We start from the raw sequence: 22,735 nt of genomic DNA, 5'->3' as shown, positions 1-22,735 counted from the left end.
AAGAAAGGGCCCGAGGTCCAGGTTCGGGGCTTGGGGACAAAACGAAAGCACTACCAGGTCTACTAGTACAGGTACTGCCACGTTTATTAACTACGAAAAAGGAAGATTGGGGTACAATTTCAGCCTGTAAACAGAAGCAAGATGAAGACACTAGCGATTACTATGCCCGATTCGAGAAATGTTTTGGTATAAATAGTGGCATAAAAGCAAGTAGCGAATCATACCCGCATCTGTTTGTAACAAAATTAGTGGAAAATGCCCTGCCCCCAGTAAAGAATAGAGTATTAAAATTCGAGAGTACCTGGCAAGGTAACACTCCAACACAAATGTTACAAATGTTACAGTACCACCACAATAGAATTAAAGAGGAACAAGAACATGAACACAGACGCATGAAAGACACGAAAATGAAAATGCTAGTTTCCCAGACAGTTCCAGCTGAAGGACATAAAAAGGGTATGACACATTCCGATTCAGCAGGACCTGTAAAAGGGACATGCAATTATTGTAAAAAGCCAGGTCATTACGTACACGATTGTCCAGTGCTAAAACATAATATCGCCATAGGTAAAACACAAGAAAGATCACGGCCACTAAGACAAGATCAGAATGAACAAGGAGCTACGCAGCATGCCCAGGCCATGCCAGCCGCACAACAGCCAATACAGTTTGTGCCAGCTGCACCACCGTTGCCTGTTGCTGCCACACAGACAACAACACGACAAATGTATCAGACTGCACAGTATGAATATCCGGAGTATCAACGTTACGCATGAACTAGCCTAGAGAGGGAAGTTGACTTACCCCTTATCGAGATTCCTGTAGATCAAGAAGGACCTTATGTACATAGTGAATTATTAGGTCAAGATAGAAAATTTTTACTCGATACAGGGGCAAGTCGAACAACTATAAAACGAAGTGAAGTCCCAGGGGCACCCCTCTCAGGCTCACAGAATATTTCCCTTGGTTTTTCAGGAAAACCTATTGTTAATGAAGTGTCACAGCCTCTTCCACTTACGATAGGACCTCTGACCCGAACTACAGATTTATTGCTTACTAAATCATGTCCAGAAAACTTGTTAGGAATAAAAACGTTGAAAGCCCTAGGAGCCATAATATGTTGTTCTCCGGAAGGAGTAAGGTTGTTTTTACGTGATTTTAAGGGTCACTATGTATCTAGAGACATGGATCCCCGACTGCAGACTTTACCTACACATCTATGGGCACAAGGCCCTACTGATGTTGGTTGCATGAATATTACACCATATCGAGTCACACTAAAGGCAGGAGTGGTGCTACCACGAATGCGACAATACAAGTTACCACCAGATGCTGTGACGGCTTTACTACAAATCATTGACGAGCTTATTGCCCAAGGAGTAGTTGTAGAAACAGACTCCAATGTATGTAATTCACCGATAATTCCGATTCTTAAACGAACAGATCCTACAGCTCCGCCAGTATATCGATTGGTTATTGATCTGCGCGAGTTAAACAAATGTATTGTGCCACAATTTCCTGTGGTCCCAGATATCTCGTCATTATTGACAGCTATTGATTCCGAAGCAACATTGTTTACTGTAATTGATCTCAAAAATGCCTTTTTCAGCGTCCCAATAGATCCGGAAAGCCAATATTTGTTCGGATTTAGTTTAAATGGGCGTAGCTTTAAATTCACCCGCGCACCTCAAGGATTTACAGAAAGCCCCAGCATCTATAGCCAAGCACTGAAACGAGAACTTGACAGTATCCACATGCCGGTTAACACTGCCCTGCTTCAATATGTCGATGATCTGCTGATCACCGCTAGAAGCGAACCCGAATGTGAGAAAGCATCACTGACAGTTTTACAATTTCTAGCCGAAAAGGGGCACAAGGTGTCCCCTTCTAAGCTGCAATTCTGTGTCCAGCGAGTTATTTATCTTGGTCACTCGCTGTCCAAGGAGGGAAGGCAGCTTACACCCGACCGCATTCAGTTAATTGCTAACATGTCAATACCCAAGACACAGAAGGAGGTGCGGGCTTTCATAGGCCTCACTTCATATTGTAGACAGTGGATCCCTCAGTATGCATTTCTAGCAAAACCACTCATTCAGTTGACAACACAGGAGGCAGCCACACCGACTGTTCTCCCTTGGACTCAGGAACACACACAAGCTTTTGAAAGCTTAAAGAAAGCTTTATGTCAAGCACCCGTTTTAGCAACGCCATGTTACAGAAAACAGTTTACACTCTTTGTTACAGAACGCGAAGGTACGGCCTTGTCAGTACTCACACAGGAACAAGCAGGAGCACACAAACCATGTGCTTATTTTTCTAGTACATTAGATCCCGTAGCTCAGGCTTTGCCTGCATGCCTAAAATCCGTAGCAGCAACAGCTTTAGCAATCAGACAAAGCGATGCCATAGTGTTAGGACATCCATTGACAGTTCAAGTACCACATGCAGTAGAGGTTCTTGTAAATAGAACGCAAACACAACACTTGACTGTAGCGCGACTTACAGGATACGAGCTTACATTGTTTCAGCCACATATAGAAATCAGACGCTGTAACACATTGAATCCTGCCACACTTTTACCAGTAGTCGGAACAGACCCACTAGCCCATGACTGTATTGAAGTTATTACAATAACAACAAAACCCAGACAAGACTTAACCGATGTCCCATTGTCAGATCCAGACCTGACCTTGTATGTAGATGGTTCATGCATGAGAACAAGTACAGGAGAGTTAGTAGCCGCCTACGCAGTCACAACAGAAACTGAGGTCATTGAAACTAATCGTATAACTACTTTGTCAGCTCAAGCCGCAGAACTTATCGCTCTGACACAAGCCTGTATTCAAGCCATGAATAAAAAAGTCAACATATACACTGACTCACGTTATGCATTCGGAGTTGTACATGACTTCGGCGTGCTGTGGCGAGAGAGAGGTTATTTAACTTCCCACGGTGCCCACATTCAGCACGGACCCCTCATTCATGCATTATTAGATGCAATACATCTACCCACTGAAATATCAATTATGAAATGTAAGGCTCATACGAAGGTTACTGATATCATTTCCCAAGGCAATGATCTAGCCGACAGAACAGCTAAACTGATTGCTCAAACTCAAACCCCCGATATGACAAAGACAATAGTCCCGACACCGACACATTGTATGACAGTTAAAGATCCTACTCTTGACGTAATTGACATACAGACACATGCTACACCAGACGAAATAAAGAAATGGACTGAATTAGGAGGGATCCAAACGGACCAAGGATGGATGATGAAGGAAAGGTCTGTATGGTTCCTTCCTGATTCAATGGTCCAAGTCATAATTAACACTATACATAGTCCAGCACATTTAGGAGAAAAAGCTATGCTAGACAGCATTCAACACATTTGGTTCAATAAACATTTACGAGCAGCAGCAAAACAAAAGGTCCGTACCTGTATGATCTGTTGTCAGTTCAACCCAGGAAAAAGCGTTCCCGTAGAACAGGGTGGATTTCATACCCCTAATCATCCTTTTGAAGTACTCCAGATGGATTATATCCAGATGGAACGATGCAGAGGATTCAAATATGTTCTCGTAGTTGTCTGCGCTCTGTCCCGTTGGACGGAGGCATACCCGGTTTCAGATTACACTGATTACAATTCTTCCCACGATACGGTTTACCACGTGCTGTTTACTCAGATAACGGCCAGCCGTTCTCATCCGAATTAATGAAACACGTTTCACTTCTGTTAGGATATCAGTGGAAATTCCACTGTGTCCGACATCCCGAGGCAGCAGGTCTCGTAGAAAGACATAACCAGATACTGAAAATTAGAATGTCCAAAATATGCAGAGAGAAAGGTGTCGACTGGGTAGTAGCGTTACCAGTTGCACTCTTTTACATGAGAATGGTAGCACACTCTCGAACAGGGCTATCCCCGTATGAGGTGATCTTCGGTAGACCACCGAATATGTGGGGGACGCCTATACCACGCAAAATAACTGATATTGACTGTAATATGCTGACAGATTACTTGGCTTCCTTGATGTCTGCACTACAATCTTCTCGTTCACAGGTAGCTGCAGCCTTTCCCGACAACACTGAGGTGAAACCCCATGACGTTGTTCCGGGTAATCTTGTCTTTGTGAGGAATTTCGACCGAAAGACTCAGCTGGAGCCCAGGTGGAAAGCACCCAAGTTGGTCCTGTTGACCACAAGAACAGCCGTGAAGATCGAGGGCCGCAAGGGCTGGATTCATTCAAGCCACATCAAGAAATTTCATGGACGGGGAGGAGCCTAGCGCGCATCCAAGATGGTCGCGTGAGCACAGGGCTCCCCGGACCCTCTCTGCTCCTCGGAATTTATCCTGAGAATATCCTGCCGTGGCTTATGGAATCTGGGAGATAAAGACCAGCTGAACGTATATCTCTTTTCAAAACTCAAATCGGACCTGGGAATCCTGAGTTGTCGTCGTCGGAACTTTTGGGACCCACCCGACGGAGGTGACCGGGGTGAAGGTGACCCGAGGGACCGGGCTGCAATTGAACAACAGCGGCTTCAGCGCGGTGCCAGCTGCCGATCCACCACTTTCGGTTTCGGTTTTGCACTTCAGGAGACCGGCAGGGAGGTGCGCTCGGGGTGGAGAGGTGCTACCTGGGCCTCTGCATGAGGTTTTCTTTCATCTGCCACTAGAGCGCCTATCGCCTCGGACCCCCTATACCGACATTTTGTGGTCTTCTTGCTGGTGCCTTACACCTCTTGATTGGAGGTCCCCTCGGGTGACCGTGTTCACATGGGGGGCAAAGGGGGTCCCGAGGGCCGCAAGACCAAGGCTTCCCTCCGCGGGGGGGCAGTCCAGAGCAATAACATGGACCGCTACACCCAGGGCAGGGGGCCCTCTGGCGCTGCTGGCCTCCCCTCGGATACTGCGGAAGGAGGCGCGACCGCCACTACGGAACTATCCTTGCAGGACATTATGGGCGCCATTGATGGCATCAGGGAAACCATTGCGACGCAATATGAGGCCCTGGCCCGTAAGATTGACACTGTCGCGATCGATGTCACCCTGATCCGGGCCGACCTCTCCAAAACTAACGAGAAGGTCCAGGCTCTCGACGCACGGACCTCCACCCTCGGTGCGGAGGTGTCGGATCTGCGGGCCGCGCTTGGAGACATCAGGGTGGTTAACGACCATATGGCCCGGCGGCTCGAGGACTTCGAGGGACGGGCCCGACGCAACAACATCCGCGTCATAGGTGTACCGGAGTCCTCTGACGGCCGCCCGGTTGACCTCGTGGTCGAGGAACTTATCCTGAAACAGTTGTCCTCGGCTGGCCTAAGTAAGTTCTTTGCCGTGGAGCGGGCCCATCGAGTTCCGGGCGGTCGGCCACGGCCGGGGGCCCCCCCGAGGCCTATCGTGGCCAAACTGTTCTACTACAGGGACCGCGACGCTATTCTGCAGGCCTCACGGACCCACGGCCCGGTTCGTCATGAGAACTCGACCATCAATTTTTACCCGGACTTCACGCAACTGGTCCAGAAACAACGGATGGGATTCCAAGGGGTGAAGCGTCGTCTCCGTGAGCTGGGCCTTAAGTATTCGATGCTCTACCCCGCAAAACTCCGAGTGGAACATGGGGATCGGACAGCCTTTTTTGACTCTCCTGTGGCTGTAAGTGACTGGCTGGACTCTCTGCCGGACGGAGGTGGCCGTCCCGGACCCTCTGCGGGCACCGCAGGTGATGGGTCCCCTTTAGAATGACTTTTGGTCCTTGATTTTGCCTTTTTGCACTGTACAGTCGGGTCTTATTTCATTTGCATATTGTGTTTTACCAGGACCAGTGAGGGGGGCGGGCGGGGACGGGTCCCTTACCTCCTCTGGGTTCTTTTCGTAGAATGGGGTTAGTGGGGCGACAGGCACACTGCAAGTTGGGGGGGTTTTTTGGCCCGCAGGGGTGCAGGGTGGGGGGAGTTGGTCCTGGGGTGGGGTTGGGGGGGAGGAGGGTTTGTTTTGCTGTGTGTTTTTTGTTTACAGGGCGAGGTACTGATTTTTGTCCACATTTGGGAACTGTGCTGCAGGCTGGGGGACCCTTGATTTATTGGGGGGGATGGGGGGGGACGGGTTGAGGCTTATGTCATGGAGCGTTAATGGGTTGGGGGACCGTATCAAGCGGGGTGTAGTACTGCAATATTTGCGTCGTTTGACTCCTGATGTGGTGTTTCTCCAGGAGACGCATCTGGTTGGCAATGTTTGTCATGCAATGAACAGGGGGGGATACCACCTCGTGGCCCATTCTGGTTTCACAACTGGTTCCAGGGGGGTGGGCATTCTGCTGCGAACCTCACTTCCGGTGGAGATCACTAAGATAGTCTCGGATGACAGAGGGCGCTATGTGTGTTTGGTTGGGAGGTGGGAGGGGCAGCCCCTTGCCCTGGTTTCAGTTTACGTCCCCCCGGGCCTCCAGAACTCCACCTTCACTGACTTGGGTCGAATGCTGCTTGACCTTCCGGACAGCCTCCTGCTCATGGGCGGGGACTTTAATTCTGTGGTTTCGGGTGAACTGGATCGTCACCCACCAAGGACCCTCCCCGCTGCCCAGGCATGGCTGGGTGGGATGCTGGAGACCTTCGGCCTGGTGGATAGTTGGAGATTAATGCATCCGACCCAATGCCAATTCACCTTTCACTCGGGGGCGCATGGGAGTCTCTCTAGGTTAGACTACTTCCTTATGCCCGCGGCGCAGACTGGTCGGATTCGAGAGGTCAGGCACCTGGCGCGGGGTATCTCCGACCATTCTCCGCTGTGGCTTGTTTTTGACACCGGGCCGCGGTCTGCAGGGCGGATCGCTCCCATTAACCCATGGTACCTGCGAGACCCTACGACTCGTGACAGCCTGGTTAAGGCTATGGACCAATACTTCCTGGATAACGAGGGGTCGGTGTCTTCTGCAATGTCCCTGTGGGAAGCCTTTAAAACCGTGATCCGCGGACACGCCCTTTCCCAGATAGTGGTGGCTAAGAGGGTCAAGAGTGAGGCAGTGGTGAGGCTGGAGACTGACATCTTAGGGCTGGAGTCGGCCTTGGAGGCGAATGTTACTCCGGACGGGCTCCATGCCCTCAGCCTGAAACAGTTTGAATATAGGTCCCTGGTCACTGACGCGGCCAAAACTATGTATAGGGAGCAGCAGGGTCGACTGTACGATGCCGGGGACAAGGCGGGAAAGTTGATCGCGTGGCTGGACAGGAAGGAGAGAGTGAATCGTGTGGTCCCGGAGTTGCGTGCTGCGGATGGTGTGTGTGTGACGGAGCCTGACGAGATTGTGGAATGTTTTGCCGACCACCTCCGGGCTGTGTACTCCCCAGTGACTGACAGGGATGAGGACGACTCTCGCCTTTTACTGAGGGATATCGCCTTGCCCTGCCTGTCCGTTGAGGACCGTGAGCGGCTGGACGCCCCCTTGTCGGTGGATGAAATAGCGACCGCGATCCGCTCCCTTCGCTCGGGCAAGGCTATGGGTCCCAACGGTCTGCCCATTGAGCTATATAAATTGCGCCCTGACAAGCTTGCGCCTTTCCTCAGTCGCATGTTCCGTGAGTCTCTGGCGGCGGGTTCCCTCCCGGCCGATCAGCGTTTGGCCACGATAGTCGTTATCCCCAAGGAGGACAAGCCGCGAGATCGCTGTACTTCTTACCGGCCTATTTCACTGCTAAATGCGGAGCCTAAGATCCTGGCGAAAGTCCTTGCCAATCGTCTGTTGAGCGTCGTGTGCGATCTGATTCATCCGGACCAATGCGGATTCATCCCGCATCGTAACACCGCTCTTAACTTGCGGCGTCTTCATGGCGCCCTTGCCAGGGCGGAGCTCCTCTCCGAACCGGCCGTGCTGGTTTCTTTGGATGCCACGATGGCTTTTGACACCATCGAGTGGCCATTCCTCTGGGCTGTCTTGGCTAAATTTGGCTTTGGGGAAGGATTTATTGGCTGGGTGAAGCTTCTGTACACGGGACCCATGGCTCAGGTGGTGGTGAACGGGCGGGTCTCTCGGCCCTTTGCCCTCGGCAGGGGCACGAGGCAGGGATGCCCGTTGTCCCCTTTGCTCTTCGCTCTCGCCCTGGAGCCACTCGCGGCTTGGCTCCGCTGGGAGCCCTCGCTTCGAGGGATCCGGTGGGCCCCGGGCTTTGAAGACCGGGTTTCGCTGTATGCGGACGATATTCTCCTATATCTCACCTCACCGCGGCAGTCGCTCAACGTCCTCTTTGACGTTCTGACTTCCTTTGGGAATAATTCCGGTCTCACGATCAATTGGTCTAAATCCTGCGTCTATCCGATCTCCGGTGGTCCTCCACTCCTACCGCCTCGGCTTCCGATCCAGGTATCACTGAGCGGCTTTAAGTATCTGGGGATACATGTTTCGCTGGACCCGTCGGCTCGCTATGAGCTGAATCTCCTGCGTCCGCTTCGGCGATTGCGAGAGGATACGGCCCGGTGGTGCAGGCTGCCCCTGTCCCCGCTGGGTCGGGCCGCGCTGTTCAAAATGATGTCCCTTCCCAGGTTCCTCTATGCACTCCAGAATTCCTTCGACGTCATCCCAGTGGCCTACTTTCGGGAGGTAGAGAGCCTGCAGAGGAGACTGGTGTGGGACGGGCGGGCGCGTATTGCTCTTGCTAAGCTTACTCTCCCCTGGTATGACGGGGGCATCGCGCTTCCCGACATTCGCAGGTATTATTGGGCCGCGCAGCTTTCGGCCATCAACCATGCCACGTATGCGCCTGGCCTGAACCCGGCGTATGAGATGGACAAGTTCCTGCTTCCCGGCGGGGACTATAACAGGGCGCTGTACTCTCGCTCGGCTGGCCGGACCCTTACGGGTCCTACTAAGATTGCTGTGCGGACCTGGAGGGCCGCCACTGCGGCCACGGGCTGGGGTGAGCGACTGACATGTGCTACTCCTTTGTTTGCCTCCGATCGCCTGGGGAGCCTTTGGACTACGAAGGGGTTTGACCAGTGGGACACGATTGGTATCAGCAAAGTGGGAGACCTGTGGCATAAGGGCGCGGTTAAGACTTTCGCGGCTCTTCAGGCCGAATATGAGCTTACGGACAGGGAGTTTTTCCGCTATGCCCAGGTTCGACACGCCCTGCTCTCGGTCTTTGGAGAGGGGACCACGATCCCGGTTTCCTCGCCCCTCGAGGACCGCATACTCGACGGACATGTCCCGGACAGCACTATTTCTTTAATTTATAAGAAACTGATTAATCATCGGGCTGACCTCTTGGTGCGCCTTCGGGAGGCTTGGACGGGGGATGGGGTGGAATTGGACGACGAGGACTGGCAGTCTGCACTGTCGTCCCCCAAAGAGGTCGCCATTCCAGCCCGTCTCCGGTTGGTACAGCTTAAGATTCTTCACCGGGTGTATGTGACGGGTCCTCGTTTAGTCTCGATGGGATATTCCGACGATGGGCTCTGTAGGCGGGGTTGTGGGCTCAGTGCCACCTTTCTCCATATCCTGTGGGAGTGCCGCGAGGTGGCGGACTACTGGCGCCGGGTACATACGGTTATGGGACAGGTCACTGGGGTTGTGCTGCTGCCGGAGGTGCGTCGCTGTGTCCTGAATGTGTGGGAGCCCAATGATTATAGCGCGGCTCAGACTCGGTGGGCGGCCCTGGGGAACATGATTGCCAAGAGAGATATAGCGCAGCTTTGGGGTGCCCAGCGGCCACCCACCGTGTCAGTATGGAAGGAGAATATGGACTGGTGTATGTTCAGGGAGAAGACTGTGTATGTTGCCCGTGGTAAGCCAGGGACATGGGGCAGAATCTGGGGGCAATGGAATGTATATCGCGGGGGTATCTGTACGCCCCCCCTGGTGGACACCGATATCGCCATGTCCCCCTGACCCTTGACGGTTCCTGGCACCTTTTGGAATGACTACATATGGACGTTCAGTTCCCTTGGCCCCCCCCCCCGTCCCCAGCCTCCCGGTACTCCTTCCTTTCGTGTGCTGCTTAATGGTCTGACCTGGAGTTCCCCGGAGGACGCCTGACCTGCGCCGTTTGTCTTTATGCCTCGCCTTTTGTTTTTCTTTTAGTTTGTGTTTTTTGGATCTAAGTCTCCTGTGCCTCTAGAACTATCCGGACTCACTACGGGGCCGACCCCCGGGAACCGACTGCAGCTTTGATAAATGTATATTTCATTCTGTACTTAGCGGCCGGCCCTGGTGGTTGTAGGCCCGTGCTTGTAATCGAATTATTGTTCAATAAAAACTTTAAAAAAAAAAAAAAAAAAAAAAAAAAAAGAAATTTCATGGACTATCTTCGGATATAGACATTGTGCCCTGCACTCCCTCACAGACTGATACAAAACTCCCTTTTGTTGAACCTAACAAATCTGAAAATTACAAACTAAAGCTTAGGCCCAACCAGTCGAGCAATTTGATTGTTTAAGTCCTCTCCAAGGTGAAGCGGTTGAATTGTCTCTGACATGTATCCCTTGGACCTGAGTAGAGAAAATACCCGAAAAATGTTGAAACGACAGGCGTATTGTAAATCACTGCGTAGCCACTGCATAGTGACATTATTAATTTTGTTTTTATTGAGTCTTTTAATAATTATTACAAGTATGTTGTTGCACATATATTACCCTATTTCTAGACATGTTTATAATGTTGCTGCTGAACATTCTTTTAGTGACTTACCTCCGCATGAATTGTCTTATAGACTTGCGCTGCGCAATAACACTTTCATTAGTATGTTACATCATTCCCATCAGACTAGTAATGCCACCAATTGTTGGGTGTGTGGCCGACTCCCTCCCTTTCAGAATTATGAAGGAGTCCTGCCTTTCTTTCCACATCCATTTACACATAATGGCTCCTGTGGAGCATGGTTTAGCTTAATTAATTCCATAGACTCAGACACAGCAGTTTACCAAGATCATTGGGTATGGGGAAATCTGAACCTAGCTTTACTCAAGGTCTGTTACCCTGACAAGGAGGGTCGCCCCAAAAGAACAGGAACTGATCTAGAAAATGAAGTATATGGATTAGGTAATTTTACACCTAATCTCATGATTCTAAATGTCGTATCTGAAATTGAACTAGTCTTACCCACCATGTCAGTATTCCCAGCGAGGGGTGAATTATGTGTAAGAAAGGTTGGTTCCATACATATGGGCCATAGTAAATGCACTACTATGGTAGAATTCAGTGATCAAGGAAAATCTTCATTTAGAGCTTCTCGCCACTCCTACTTTATATGTGGTCAGACTGCATATATGCGTCTACCTCTAGATTGGGATGGTACCTGCTACATTGCATTCCTTTTGCCACCTGTTTTCCTAGCTCCTCCTGATTATTACAGAAATATTCATTTAGTACACAACAGAGAACGGAGAGATCTCCCCATTGTCGATTACACTGAGACGGCATGGGACAAGTATGTAGATTTTAATAAAGGCATCTTTCCCTATATAGGTACTGTTACTAATAGTAAGCTGATACGTAGATTAACTAGAACCCTTGAAGCAGTAGTGAATGAGACTATTTCCGCCTTAGGCAATTTAACGGAAGAGCAGTCTGCTATGCGGATTGTTGTGCTTCAAAATCGTCTTGTCCTTGACGTCATCCTGGCTGATAGGGGCGGAGCTTGTAGGGTCATCGGATCAAGCTGCTGCGTATTCATACCAGAAAATTCGCCATCTGTATATAAAGCCATCACTCGCCTTCATAAGATTGTAAGCCAGATACACCAGAACCCAGGCACTTGGACTTGGTCCAGTTGGTTTTGGAATGCGGTATCAGCCTGGGGATGGAGAGTTTTATCCTTCCTAGGTATTGGCCTTCTCATACTATTCAGTTGCTGTCTATGTCTACAATGTGGACCAGCAATTTGTGGTCTGTGTGCCACATCGTGCATTCCACATCAAGATTTTCATTCAAGATCCCGGAAGAAGAAAGAAGAACAAATGATGCTATATGAACAGATCAATGGATTGATGAAGATTGATATCTCTTGAAGGGCAAGTAGGGGACAAGGAGGGAATGTGGAAATATGGATTTTTCTGGTCAGTTATGTCCCCTATCTTGGACCCCAACGGTTCCATGTGCATGTCACAAGTACATGTATGTTCCCTCCAGTTCCAGTTATGAAGACGCAAATACATGTGCGTCCACCGTCAACATGTCCTTTGACAGATCCGCCATGTATAGGCCGGATATCCCATTCCTAAATATGAAAGGCCATCGGCTTTATATGGTTCACTTATGCCACTTTTCAGTCCAGGCAAGTAGGCCCTGATTCTGTCATCAAAACTCCTCTTGCCTTCTGCCTCTGAAAGCTCCAGCCCGAGCCTGCATCTGTGACCATGAACTTTGTCTCATTCTCTGCGCGGCTCACGAAGCCTGACATCAGCTTACTCTCTGCCAAGAACTGTATTTCACCTTCGAATTATCTGCCTCCCCCTCAGCCGATGCATTCCTGCCTAGTAGTTTAAGTAAACATTCTTCCAGTTACCAAGCAAAAAGGCCCATCTTCTCTGTCTTTATGCAAGTAATTCATAGTCCTGTTACCATGGAATATTCTTACCCCCTCGCATTTAGTGTAGACACTTAGACGCTTGTACACGCACGCACAGTCAGTATAGAATAGATTCTGTCCGAGAGTCCTTCTTTTGTGGATAACATAGTTCTTTAAACATAGGATGTTAGATATGATTTGGGATTAGGTTGACTTGACCCCCCAGACTTTTCGTCTCCACATGTAGAGCTAAATGTCAAGTCCCCTCCACCCCCTAGTTGCACGTCAATCACACGTCATGCTGCTGCGCGCGCATCTATGCCAAGTATTATCTTATAGATCCACCTATGTATTACATCATAACCAATCATGTTCCTTTTTACTCATTATTACACCCATTTTCGGTTACGCAGACCAAACGTCAATGTCCTTATCAATTGTTACGCCTACTGTATTCACTTCATTATAATGTATGTACTATAAAAGTTACTTCTTGTCAATAAAGTATGTACTTCACTTCCTGAACCCCCGTGGTGATGGAACTTGAAGCATCCGATTATAATCGATTATTGGAATAAAGCCCATTCCGAAACTCTAATATCACGGATTCTGCCTCTCATTTTACTGAGCTATTTTATAATGTTTCTGTATCAAATTCAGTCCCGGTAAAGGAATTTTTATTTACCACAGTCTTAACATGGTATTTATTGGCCACTTCACAACATTTATGTTTTTATTATGTGATCAATCTATATGTAGAAAGTGAGTAGTATTTTTTCCATGTCCATGGGATTGTCAATTGCACTTTCACTTTATAAAGCGTAGTAAAATGTCAAGGAGTTGTCATGTGATCAAGGGCGGGATCGCCCGAAACGTGTAATGGCAGAGCTGGCAATAAAATAAAATAACACTGCACAAGATACCTGGGTCCACGTTCGTTTTTCCTGGATGAAGGTGGAAGCTGAGAGCGAGTTGAGGAATATTTTGCCGGACTGACTTCCTCCGGCTCGTGGAGCCCCTCCCTACAAGTGGCTCCGTATGTGGCAAGTCTTGTCCCAGGGTATCTGCTGACGGCATCGCGGGCTCGTGGTCAATTCAGCGGGGACCCCTGGGGCACCAAGCAAGGTTTTCCAAAAACGGAAAGAACGGAGCCCCCTGTGAGCGAAAAGTGAATATCGGACTAGTATTGAAGGCGACGGGAGACACTGGCGGTTTCTTGGAGTCGGGTGAAACTCGGAGGAGTATACATCTGCGAAGGGAACCGCAGTTGGTGCGACAAAGTCTTCACAAGGTACGCAATAACGGCAATACACAGGTGGGGAGGTGTGCAAATCAGTAAGAGCTCCTCAAGGTATTTACTGATTGAAGGAAGAGTTACTGGGCTATTATATTATATTAGCCAACATGTCTGCAGACATACTCAAGGATCGCAAACTTGCGGCCGAGGGGATGTTTTCAGATTCCCCGGAGGACATACAAGGGGCCAGCAAAACAACCAATGAAGAACCCAACAATAAGGGCAAAGGGCTTAAGGACAGTTTTCGAGCACTTGAGAAGCTCAAACGACAAGAACAGTCGAAATGGTGGGAGGCAAGATCGCTCCGGAGATATTTAGATGTGGGGAGGATCCCCAGGGGTCTCCGGATAATGATCGCCCCCAGTTACATGGCGCCCAACCCACTCATGATGGCAGAGTGGGGGGAGTGTAATCTCGAGTCGTCTCGTAGACTAGTTCAAATCCTAGTCAAATACGTGGGCATTGACAGTTGTGAGCTCATTGAGAAAATCGAGCTATTGGAGAAAGAAATATAGCAACAGGGGGATCCCCAGATTAAACAAAAAATGACGGAGGAAATGACTAATCGTTTACGCAAGGAAGAGGAAAAAATAAAAACCAGAAAAGCTTACAAATTTAGAAGAGATCGCGACGACTATGTGAATGGGCAAATATTTACATTTGCAAGGAGATACGATTCCATGAGAACTGCCACAGCTAATAAACGTATGGGCAATGCTAATGAAATCCAGAGAGGTCAGAAACAGATAGAATCCCCCTCGGTTTCGGATCTGAGTTCTGCTGTGGAGAGTGGATCGGATTCCGACAATTTAGGTGCCAGATCTGAGTCCAACAGCATCACGGGCGTGGGAAGGGGAGCCGCAAATAGAAGCCGGCATTGTGGATGCGGTTACCGGTAACCCTAGTGCCCAGGAGACTAATACCATCATCAATTTGGCTGGCATTGACCTCACTATTGCTGAACAGCAGCTCTTATCGCTTGGCCTATCATACTGTCTGGAGTCTAATTTTAACTATACCCAGACAAGAGCGGACATTTATAGGTTCATCCGGTAACTAAAACTCAAAAAGTTCCATCATCAACGTAGTAAACATGGTGATCCAGACAGGGTGGAAACATCATCACAAGAACCTGGGATGTCAGGACTTTTGAATTCGGACTATGATTTACTACGTGACTTACATGTTTTAGAAAGGGGGACTCCCCGGCATTGAATGTTATTGCCAATCAAATTGAGCTAACTAATTCAAGTTCGCAACAGTCTCAAATGCATGGAACTGGTGTCAAACCGCACACTCCATTCAAAACAAAATCTAAATTTGTTCCCATCATGGCCAGAGACTCCATTGATGTTTTTAATAAGCAAATAGTAGCGCAAATAAAGAAACTGACCATTACCATCAATAATGCCAATATGAAATATACTAATCACGAGAGGAAATATCACCAACTTATAAATAAACTTAAGGACAACCATCAAGTCATAATACGCAATTCTGACAAGGGGGGGGAATATAGTGTTGTGGCCCCTCAAAGAATATTTAGAGGAAGCGCATAATCAATTAAACAATGTAGAATGCTATAGAAAAATCTCTCCCACGAAATTTAAAGACACACAGGAACTATTATTTTCACAATTACTGGCTTGAAAGAGCATGGGCCTGTTGATTTGGGAGGAGTTTAAACATCTTAAAAAGGGGCACCCAACTATCCCAGTGATTTACTTTATACCAATGGTACAGCAAAATACCAGCAAACCACCGGGCAGACCCATTATAGCTGCCTGTGATGGTCTTTTGGAGAACCTTTCAAGATACATTGATTTTTTCCTGCAGGACTTTGTTAAAGGTCTTAAATCATTTGTGCAGGATACTTGTGATTTCTTGAGGAAGATCCAAAATATTGTATGGAAACCTACTTATTTATTGATAGTGCTTGATGTTTCCGCCTTATATACATGCATCAAAAATAAGGATGGAATGAGGGAGGTAGAATATTTCTTGATGAATAGATCTATTATGTACTCTCAACATACCAATATGCTGCTCAAAATGTTGTTGTTCTGTTTGGAAAATAATTTATTTTTGTTTGATGGCAATATGTACCAGCAGATTCAGGGTGTTGCTATGGGGGCCAGCTTCTCCCCCAGTTAGGCCTGTTTGTTTATGGGATGGTGGGGGGAGCTGGTCCTCATGCAACAACATGAAATTAGAGGAACTGTAATAAGTAAAAGTAATAAACAGTAATAAGTAAAAGTAATAAATATGTAGAATCAAAAATAATGAAGATATAGATCCATAAGTATATGGAAGGCATATAGATGCATAAATGAAGGTAGTATATGTAGATTAAAGATGCATTAAATGAACACTGGCTTTCAAGTGTTGTACTTTAAATTAGTTTTATTTATATATATATATATATATATATTTTTTTTTTTAGATCAATAGTGAAGCAATTGTAGATAAATAGTTATGATAAAAAATCTTTACTTATTTATGCAGTCACTTATATACATGTTAAGAACTTAGAATAATGTAACTATCAGTATTATGTACATTTGTTAAGCAGAGCTAATGAATATCTATATATATAATATTTTTTTTATCATAAGTATTCTACACGTTTATACAAAGCAATATACATATATAGGTACATATCTATAGTACAAATAAATGCTTATATACAGAGAGATATCTGTTTGCGTATGGTAGTTATGTGGGGATACGGTGGTAATCTGTGGATCTTATGTTGGGGGTAGAGAGTTCCATAGTTTGGCTGCTTGAACAGAGAATGATGTGCCAACCATTGTGTTTTTTCTTGTATCTTGAAGAGCATAGGTTCCTTTGTTGAATGTGTTTGGTGACTTTATACCTGATGAAGAGCGGTCCCGTTCTATGTATTGCTTTGTGGGAGATAGAAAGCAGCTCACAACAACTGGCATACAACTAAAATCAGCTGTGTGTCTTGATTTTTTGTAAATAGTTAATATTGAAGTTTTTTCATTCCTGAAATTGTAAATTGAATTGAATTGAAATTAAATTCATATAACGCATGGCTACCTTGAGGCCTCCCAGCGCTGTAGGACGGACGAGGCAGGTCAGCTAGGTCGATTAGAGCGATGTCTTAAAAAGGTGAGTTTTTAGGAGTTTGCGGAAGGCCAGCAGATTCTTTTGCATCCGCAAGGTATCGGGGAGCATGTTCCAGAGTTTAGGGGCATTAAACGAGAAGGAGCGTCCACCCCATCTTGATCTTCGTATTAGCTTTGGAGTGGCCAGAAAAGAAGAACTGGAACGTAGATTCCTAGAGGGTTGATAAGGAGTGATAAGGGAATGAGTGATGACCGGGCCATTTTTCCATATGGCTCTATGGGCCAGGCACATAGCTTTGAACTGTATCCTGGCTGAGATTGGGAGCCAATGGAGGTTCCTAAGGGCTGGCTTGGCAGATTGCCAACGGGGCACTTGAAGGAGAAGACGGGCAGCACAATTCTGAGTTGTTTGTAGTTTATGGATAGTAAATTTGGGAGCTCCCAGGTATAGAGCATTCCCGTAGTCAAGGCGGGAGAGTATGAGGGCCTGTACCATTATCCTTCTTGCCTGAAAGGGCAAGAGGGGGATGATTTTTCGTAGCATTCTCAGCAGGCTATAGAAAGTGGCTGATAGCTTAGAGGCCTGGTGGTTGAAGTCGAGAGAACTGTCAAGCCACACGCCAAGACTCTTGATCTGTGCCTTGGGAACCGGGGTCGTGCCAAGACAGACTGGCCATGAAGAAGTAAATAGAGAGGGAATGGAAGAGTGAGGGTTGCCCAGGAACATAATTTCGGTTTTGTCCCCGTTAAGCTTAAGGCACAAGAGTTCCATCCACTCGGGTACCGCCTCTAGGCAGGGACCTAGGGTGTAAGATGACCCCTCAGGGTTGTTTAATGACACTACTAGCTGCGTGTCATCTGCATAGGTGATGATCTTAAGGCCGAATGGAGGTACAATCTCCGCCAGGGGACTTAGGTAGATATTGAATAACGTAGGGCTCAGAGAGGAGCCCTGAGGAACCCCGCAGCTCAGAGGCAACCGGGTGGAAGCCACTTCTCCTTCGAAGATTTGGAAGAAGCGGTCACTGAGGAAGGACTGAAACCAGGTTAGTGCCGTACCTGTCACTCCCACGTTTTTGAGATGATGAGACAGAATGTTATGGTTGACAGTATCAAAAGCGGCACTGAGGTCCAGAAGGATGATTGCCGCTGTGCCTCCCTGGTCCAGTAACCTCCTAGCCTCCTCTGTTACTGCTAATAAAGCAGTCTCAGTCCCAAGCTGGGGACGAAAGCCTGTTTGGGACTCATGTAGCAGATAATTGGATTCCAGATAATCCACAAGGGTGGATGTTGTAATCTCCCCACTTGGTATGTTCCCTGCACCCCTCCCCCGTGATCGCAAATGGTACAGTCTTAGAACCTTTAGACGAAGTCTACCTTAGAATGTTGATGAGGCTGACTTCGTAGGAGAGGTGCGAGTACGACTGACAAGCTGAGGATGCAGTATATGTGTTAACCAATAAAGAAGTTGAATCTCCTTACCAGCGTTGCTCCTTACTACAGTGGAGTTAATGTGTTTCTCAATCAGCTTGCTCAGACAGGGGAGAAGGGAGATTGGGCGATAGTTGGCCAGATTAGATTGGTCAATGTTAGGTTTCTTCAGTAGGGCCCTAACCATTGCACATTTACATGTGGAAGGTACCGTACCAGTGGTAATGGAAGAATTCAAAATATCAAGGATCACTGGGCGAATGGAGTTAATGACTAAGGTAGGAGATTGCGGGGGGGCAGGATCAGAAGGGGAGCCTGATGTAACCCGAGAAATGATTAGGTCCAGTGTTTCCGCATCTAGGAGGGGAAATCGCTCTAACGAACAGTGAGAGTTAACATGAGCGCCTCTCATTCTGGTAGCCATGGGGCTTGTCAGTGTGGTTGGAAAGGACATATAAATCTTTTGAATTTTTTGGTGAAAAAAGACTGCCAATTTATTGCACCCGGTGATCATCAGTCGTGGGAGGTTTCTGAGGTAAGGTGGTGAGTGATTTGGCTATACGAAAAATCACTTTGGGGGAATTAGTGGCCGTAGCTATTTTCTCCGCAGAGAATGCAGTTTGGGCATATTTGATTTCTAATTTTGAACGCCTTATTGCCTCTCTGTAGACAAGTTTACTAGCCTCAGAGAAGTTGTGTCTCCATCTTCTTTCCAGTCTTCTGCATGACTGTTTTAGATCCCTCAATTTAGGAGAGAACCATGGGGCTGTTTTCAGTCTGCATTTCCTATGGGTAGGTTCTTTAGGGAGTAATAAGTCAAGGGAGCTTTGGATCCAGGTATTAAAATTCTCGCTGGCCAAATCAAGGTTGGAATTACTAAGTGGTCTAGTGGCTTGCAGAACTGTGGTCCACTTGTTAGACACAAGTCTAGCCCATTTCCTATCCAGAGTTGGCACTGCTCCCTGTGTAGGAGGGGGAGTAGGGGTCTCCCAACAAAGAGGAATCAGAAAGTGATCCGTTCAGGGAAGTGGGGTGGGGGTACCTACGACAAGATTGTCCAGGTTACTGAACACATGATCAAGAAGATGACCTTTGTCATGTGTAGGGGCAAATCCTTTCTGTCTAAGTTGGAATGCTTGAAGGCTCAGCAAAAGCTCACTGGTTGCGTGACTGGAGAGATCATCTAGATGGACATTGAGATCTAATTAAACATTACTGAGGCCTGTGAAAGGGGCAGTGGTATTTAGAGTGTCTCAATCACTATGGTTATGTTCACTCTGTTAGACATGTCCATAGTCTTCTTTCTCCACATCTCATTCATATGCATATCTTACACCACATCTCTTTCCCCTTCAGCATCCCTTTTTACTGTCTCCTACATGCACTTTCTGGCATCGCATTGTTTTCACCACACCCCCAAACACACCCACTCACCTGTAGGTACTGCATTTTCTTTTACTTTCGCTTTGTCAATATTTTGGCAAGTGTTTACCTTCTTCACCCACATTTACATGGAACTACAGCTGCAACTGGAATATTGACTATTGCTCTATGGGCTTCCCGGTGAGGCCACATTTGTATTGATTTTTTGGACTAAAACAATAAAAAGAATACCTTATTAATTTGACTTTATATTTTCACAAATGGGAATACCATGTATTGCGAACAGCATTTTGATCTACCTACATGCACTGTGAGAGACTCACACTGCCCTCAGCCTCAACTCCAGAGCATTTAATTTAGGCTGATGTAAACACCTGGAGGTGACTCCATTCAATGTATAAACTGTACAAGAGTTGTTAGACCTGTCAGCCCTTTGGGTGGTCCCTCCTCATCATTATTTATTTTGTCCCACTTTTGCCTCAAACCCTGTTTGACTTTTTCCTTTTTGGGAACCACCAGACTTTTTCGTGTTGCTACAGATTCAGGGAGCCATTTTGGCTACCCCTGAAACTTCTGTCTGAGGGCCTAAAGCACAAAATGGTGGCCTCCTGTGACATCACCAGCATCCACTGGAATCTACCAGCACCTTCCAGAACCTTCCAGGAGATTCCAGAACTGTGTGACAGTTGGAAACCGTTTAGAATGTTGGGAGGATAAGAGAGGCAGTTGGCAGTTGGAGCTGGCAGTTGGCACCTGACTGGTGAAGAGAGAGGAGCACAACAGTGAAGGAGGAAGGAGTGAAGCAGCAGGGGTGGAAACTTGTGCCTGGAGTGGGGTCCATAAACCCACCCTTGATACTTGTCCCTACTGATGGATCCCAGCCTATAGCCCTGTGTGGGAAGAAGACAGAAGAACACCATCCTAAGGACCTGGACAGCAGGAACAGGCCTTAGAACCAAGAAAGCAGCAAGATTCTGACCTGAGAACTGGTTTCCCTGGAGCCTGGCGTCGAGTAGCCGAAGACCTGGAGCCCGAGGTGGAGAAGCGGCGCTGACTGAGGTAGCAGACGTCGTACCCGGAGCCGCCTGAGGTCGTAAGAGGGCGCCGGCGGAGGTCGAGAGGAATACCAAGGGTCGAGAAGGAGGTGAACCGAGGTCGAGTGAGCGGCGTCATCGGAAGGGTGAAGTCCGCCCTCCGGAGTCGTCGGAGACCGAGGTAGAGGAGCACCGGAGGTCGGGAGTGAGGATCGCACTCCGGAGTCGCCCGGAACCTGTGAAGAGGAGCACCGGAGGTCGGGGGTGAGGATCGCACCCCGGAGTCGCCGGAAGTCGACAGCGAGGCCAGGCCGGCCGACGTCATCGGAGCCGAGAGCGTCATCGGACCGGAGCCGCCCGAAGTCGACATCGTGAAGAGACTGCCCGACGCCATCGAATCGGAGGTCGAGATCGAACCGAGGCCACCGACATCGGACCGGAACCGCCTACCGGCGTCGACAAAGAACTGACACTGTGCCGAGGCCGCCGAGACCGAACCGGAACCGCCTCACGGCGTCGACACGACTCCAGCGGCGTCGGAACATCAGAAAAGGGCAGTAAGTGGAGTAGAGGGCGCCTAAGGCCCTGTGGAGACCTGAGAGACTACTCTAAGGGGCTAGGGAGGTGCTGAAACCCACCTGACTGTGCCTGGGGTGAACTGGGACTAACCTAGAGAGGTTGTGTGGAGAGGAAAGCCAGGGCATTGGAATTCCCCCCTTTGATCTACCTCAGTTTAGGCCTCAGCCTTTGCCTCAGCCAGGGAGTAGAACCCCCCAAGCCTTCCACACCCTACAAGCTGTGCCTGGGCCAAATCAGCCCTTAAGTATTGGAGTGTCATCTGATTCATGAGTGTTACTGTATACTTCCAATTATTTATTGAGGAAACTGTATTTATTAAGTTCTTATCTATTTAATGCTGCACTGTATTTATAGGTCCACAGGACTTGTTGGTGTACAGTATTTATTGGTACAGTATTTATTGGTACAGTATTTATTACCTCAAAGTATTTAATTGTCTGTATATATTGCACTTGTATTTATGCCCGGTTATTTATGATCACCCCTATTTATTTCAGCAAACAGCAAATATTTATTTGACCTGCTCTATTTAAGAATTTGTATATTGTGATTGTTATTTATTTTCCCAATCAGCAACTAGGAGAAAAAGATAAAGAAGAATATTTTCATAATTTTTACGGTGTAGAGTCGTTTTTGGAACGGATGCACGCATGGTTATTGTATGGGTATATTGTATGCTTAGCACTGCGCCTGTTTCCTGACCACTCGAGCCAAGCTACCACAGTGTGTTCGGGGAGTCCACCACCACCCTGCGGAGTGGGAGTGGGCTGTTTCCAACATAAATTGGTGTTCAGCGGTGGGATAGAGCTGTGCCTACATATACTCAACAATAACTGTGGGTAGTCCATAGGCCTACACCGGGAGTTTTCTCACAGCGGCCTTCCTAATTGTGGGTTTTTGTTTTTTCCAAATTTACTCTGGTGGTGGGAGGAGGTATTATTAAAGGTACCCCCCTGCATTGTTACTGCACAAAACCTGTCCTCTAACCTGAGTGGGCAAGATGGAGTTTGTACTAGAAAATCTAGAAACCTACACTGTGGCCCAACTCAGGGAGTTTTGCCAGCGAGAGGGGGTGTACTGTCCCCCAGGAGCAAAGAAGGGTGCACTTCAAACCAGCTTAAGGGCTTGGGGGGAGGCAAGCAGGGAAAGCAAGGCTGAGGAAGAAGACAGGGATGGAGAGCCTGACCCCGAGGGGGCTGAGATGTACCAACCTGAGGTGGGGAACCTGTCAGCAGGGCCCAGGACACTTTCTAGGAAGGGCAGCACTGTCTCTAGTGGGGGCTTATCCGAAGTGGAGTTAGCAGATCGGAGAGAGAAGAGACAGCTCACATGGGACTTAGCAAGGCTGGAAAAGGAGAAAGAGGAGCAGAGGATGGCCCATGAATTGCGACTGAAAGAAATAGATCTTCAGATTT

The 22,735-nt window shown here is 47.9% G+C and overlaps 1 long non-coding RNA gene across 1 annotated transcript in view; it reads right to left on the bottom strand.

Annotated features, from left to right (window-relative positions):
• LOC146858971 (uncharacterized) overlaps positions 1-19,907 on the bottom strand; it is a 68,276-nt gene extending 48,369 nt beyond the window's left edge. Inside the window, exon 1 of the long non-coding RNA XR_014979716.1 lies at positions 19,759-19,907. This is a non-coding gene — a long non-coding RNA (uncharacterized LOC146858971). The remainder of the gene's footprint in view (positions 1-19,758) is intronic.
• Positions 19,908-22,735: the final 2,828 nt, after the last annotated feature.

This window comes from Triturus cristatus, chromosome 3_2 (genome assembly GCF_964204655.1).
Source record: "Triturus cristatus chromosome 3_2, aTriCri1.1, whole genome shotgun sequence".
In the NCBI taxonomy this organism is placed as follows: Eukaryota; Metazoa; Chordata; class Amphibia; order Caudata; family Salamandridae; genus Triturus; species Triturus cristatus.
The sequence above is the reverse complement of the archived record's forward strand: the minus strand, read 5'-3'. Positions and strand labels throughout refer to the sequence as shown.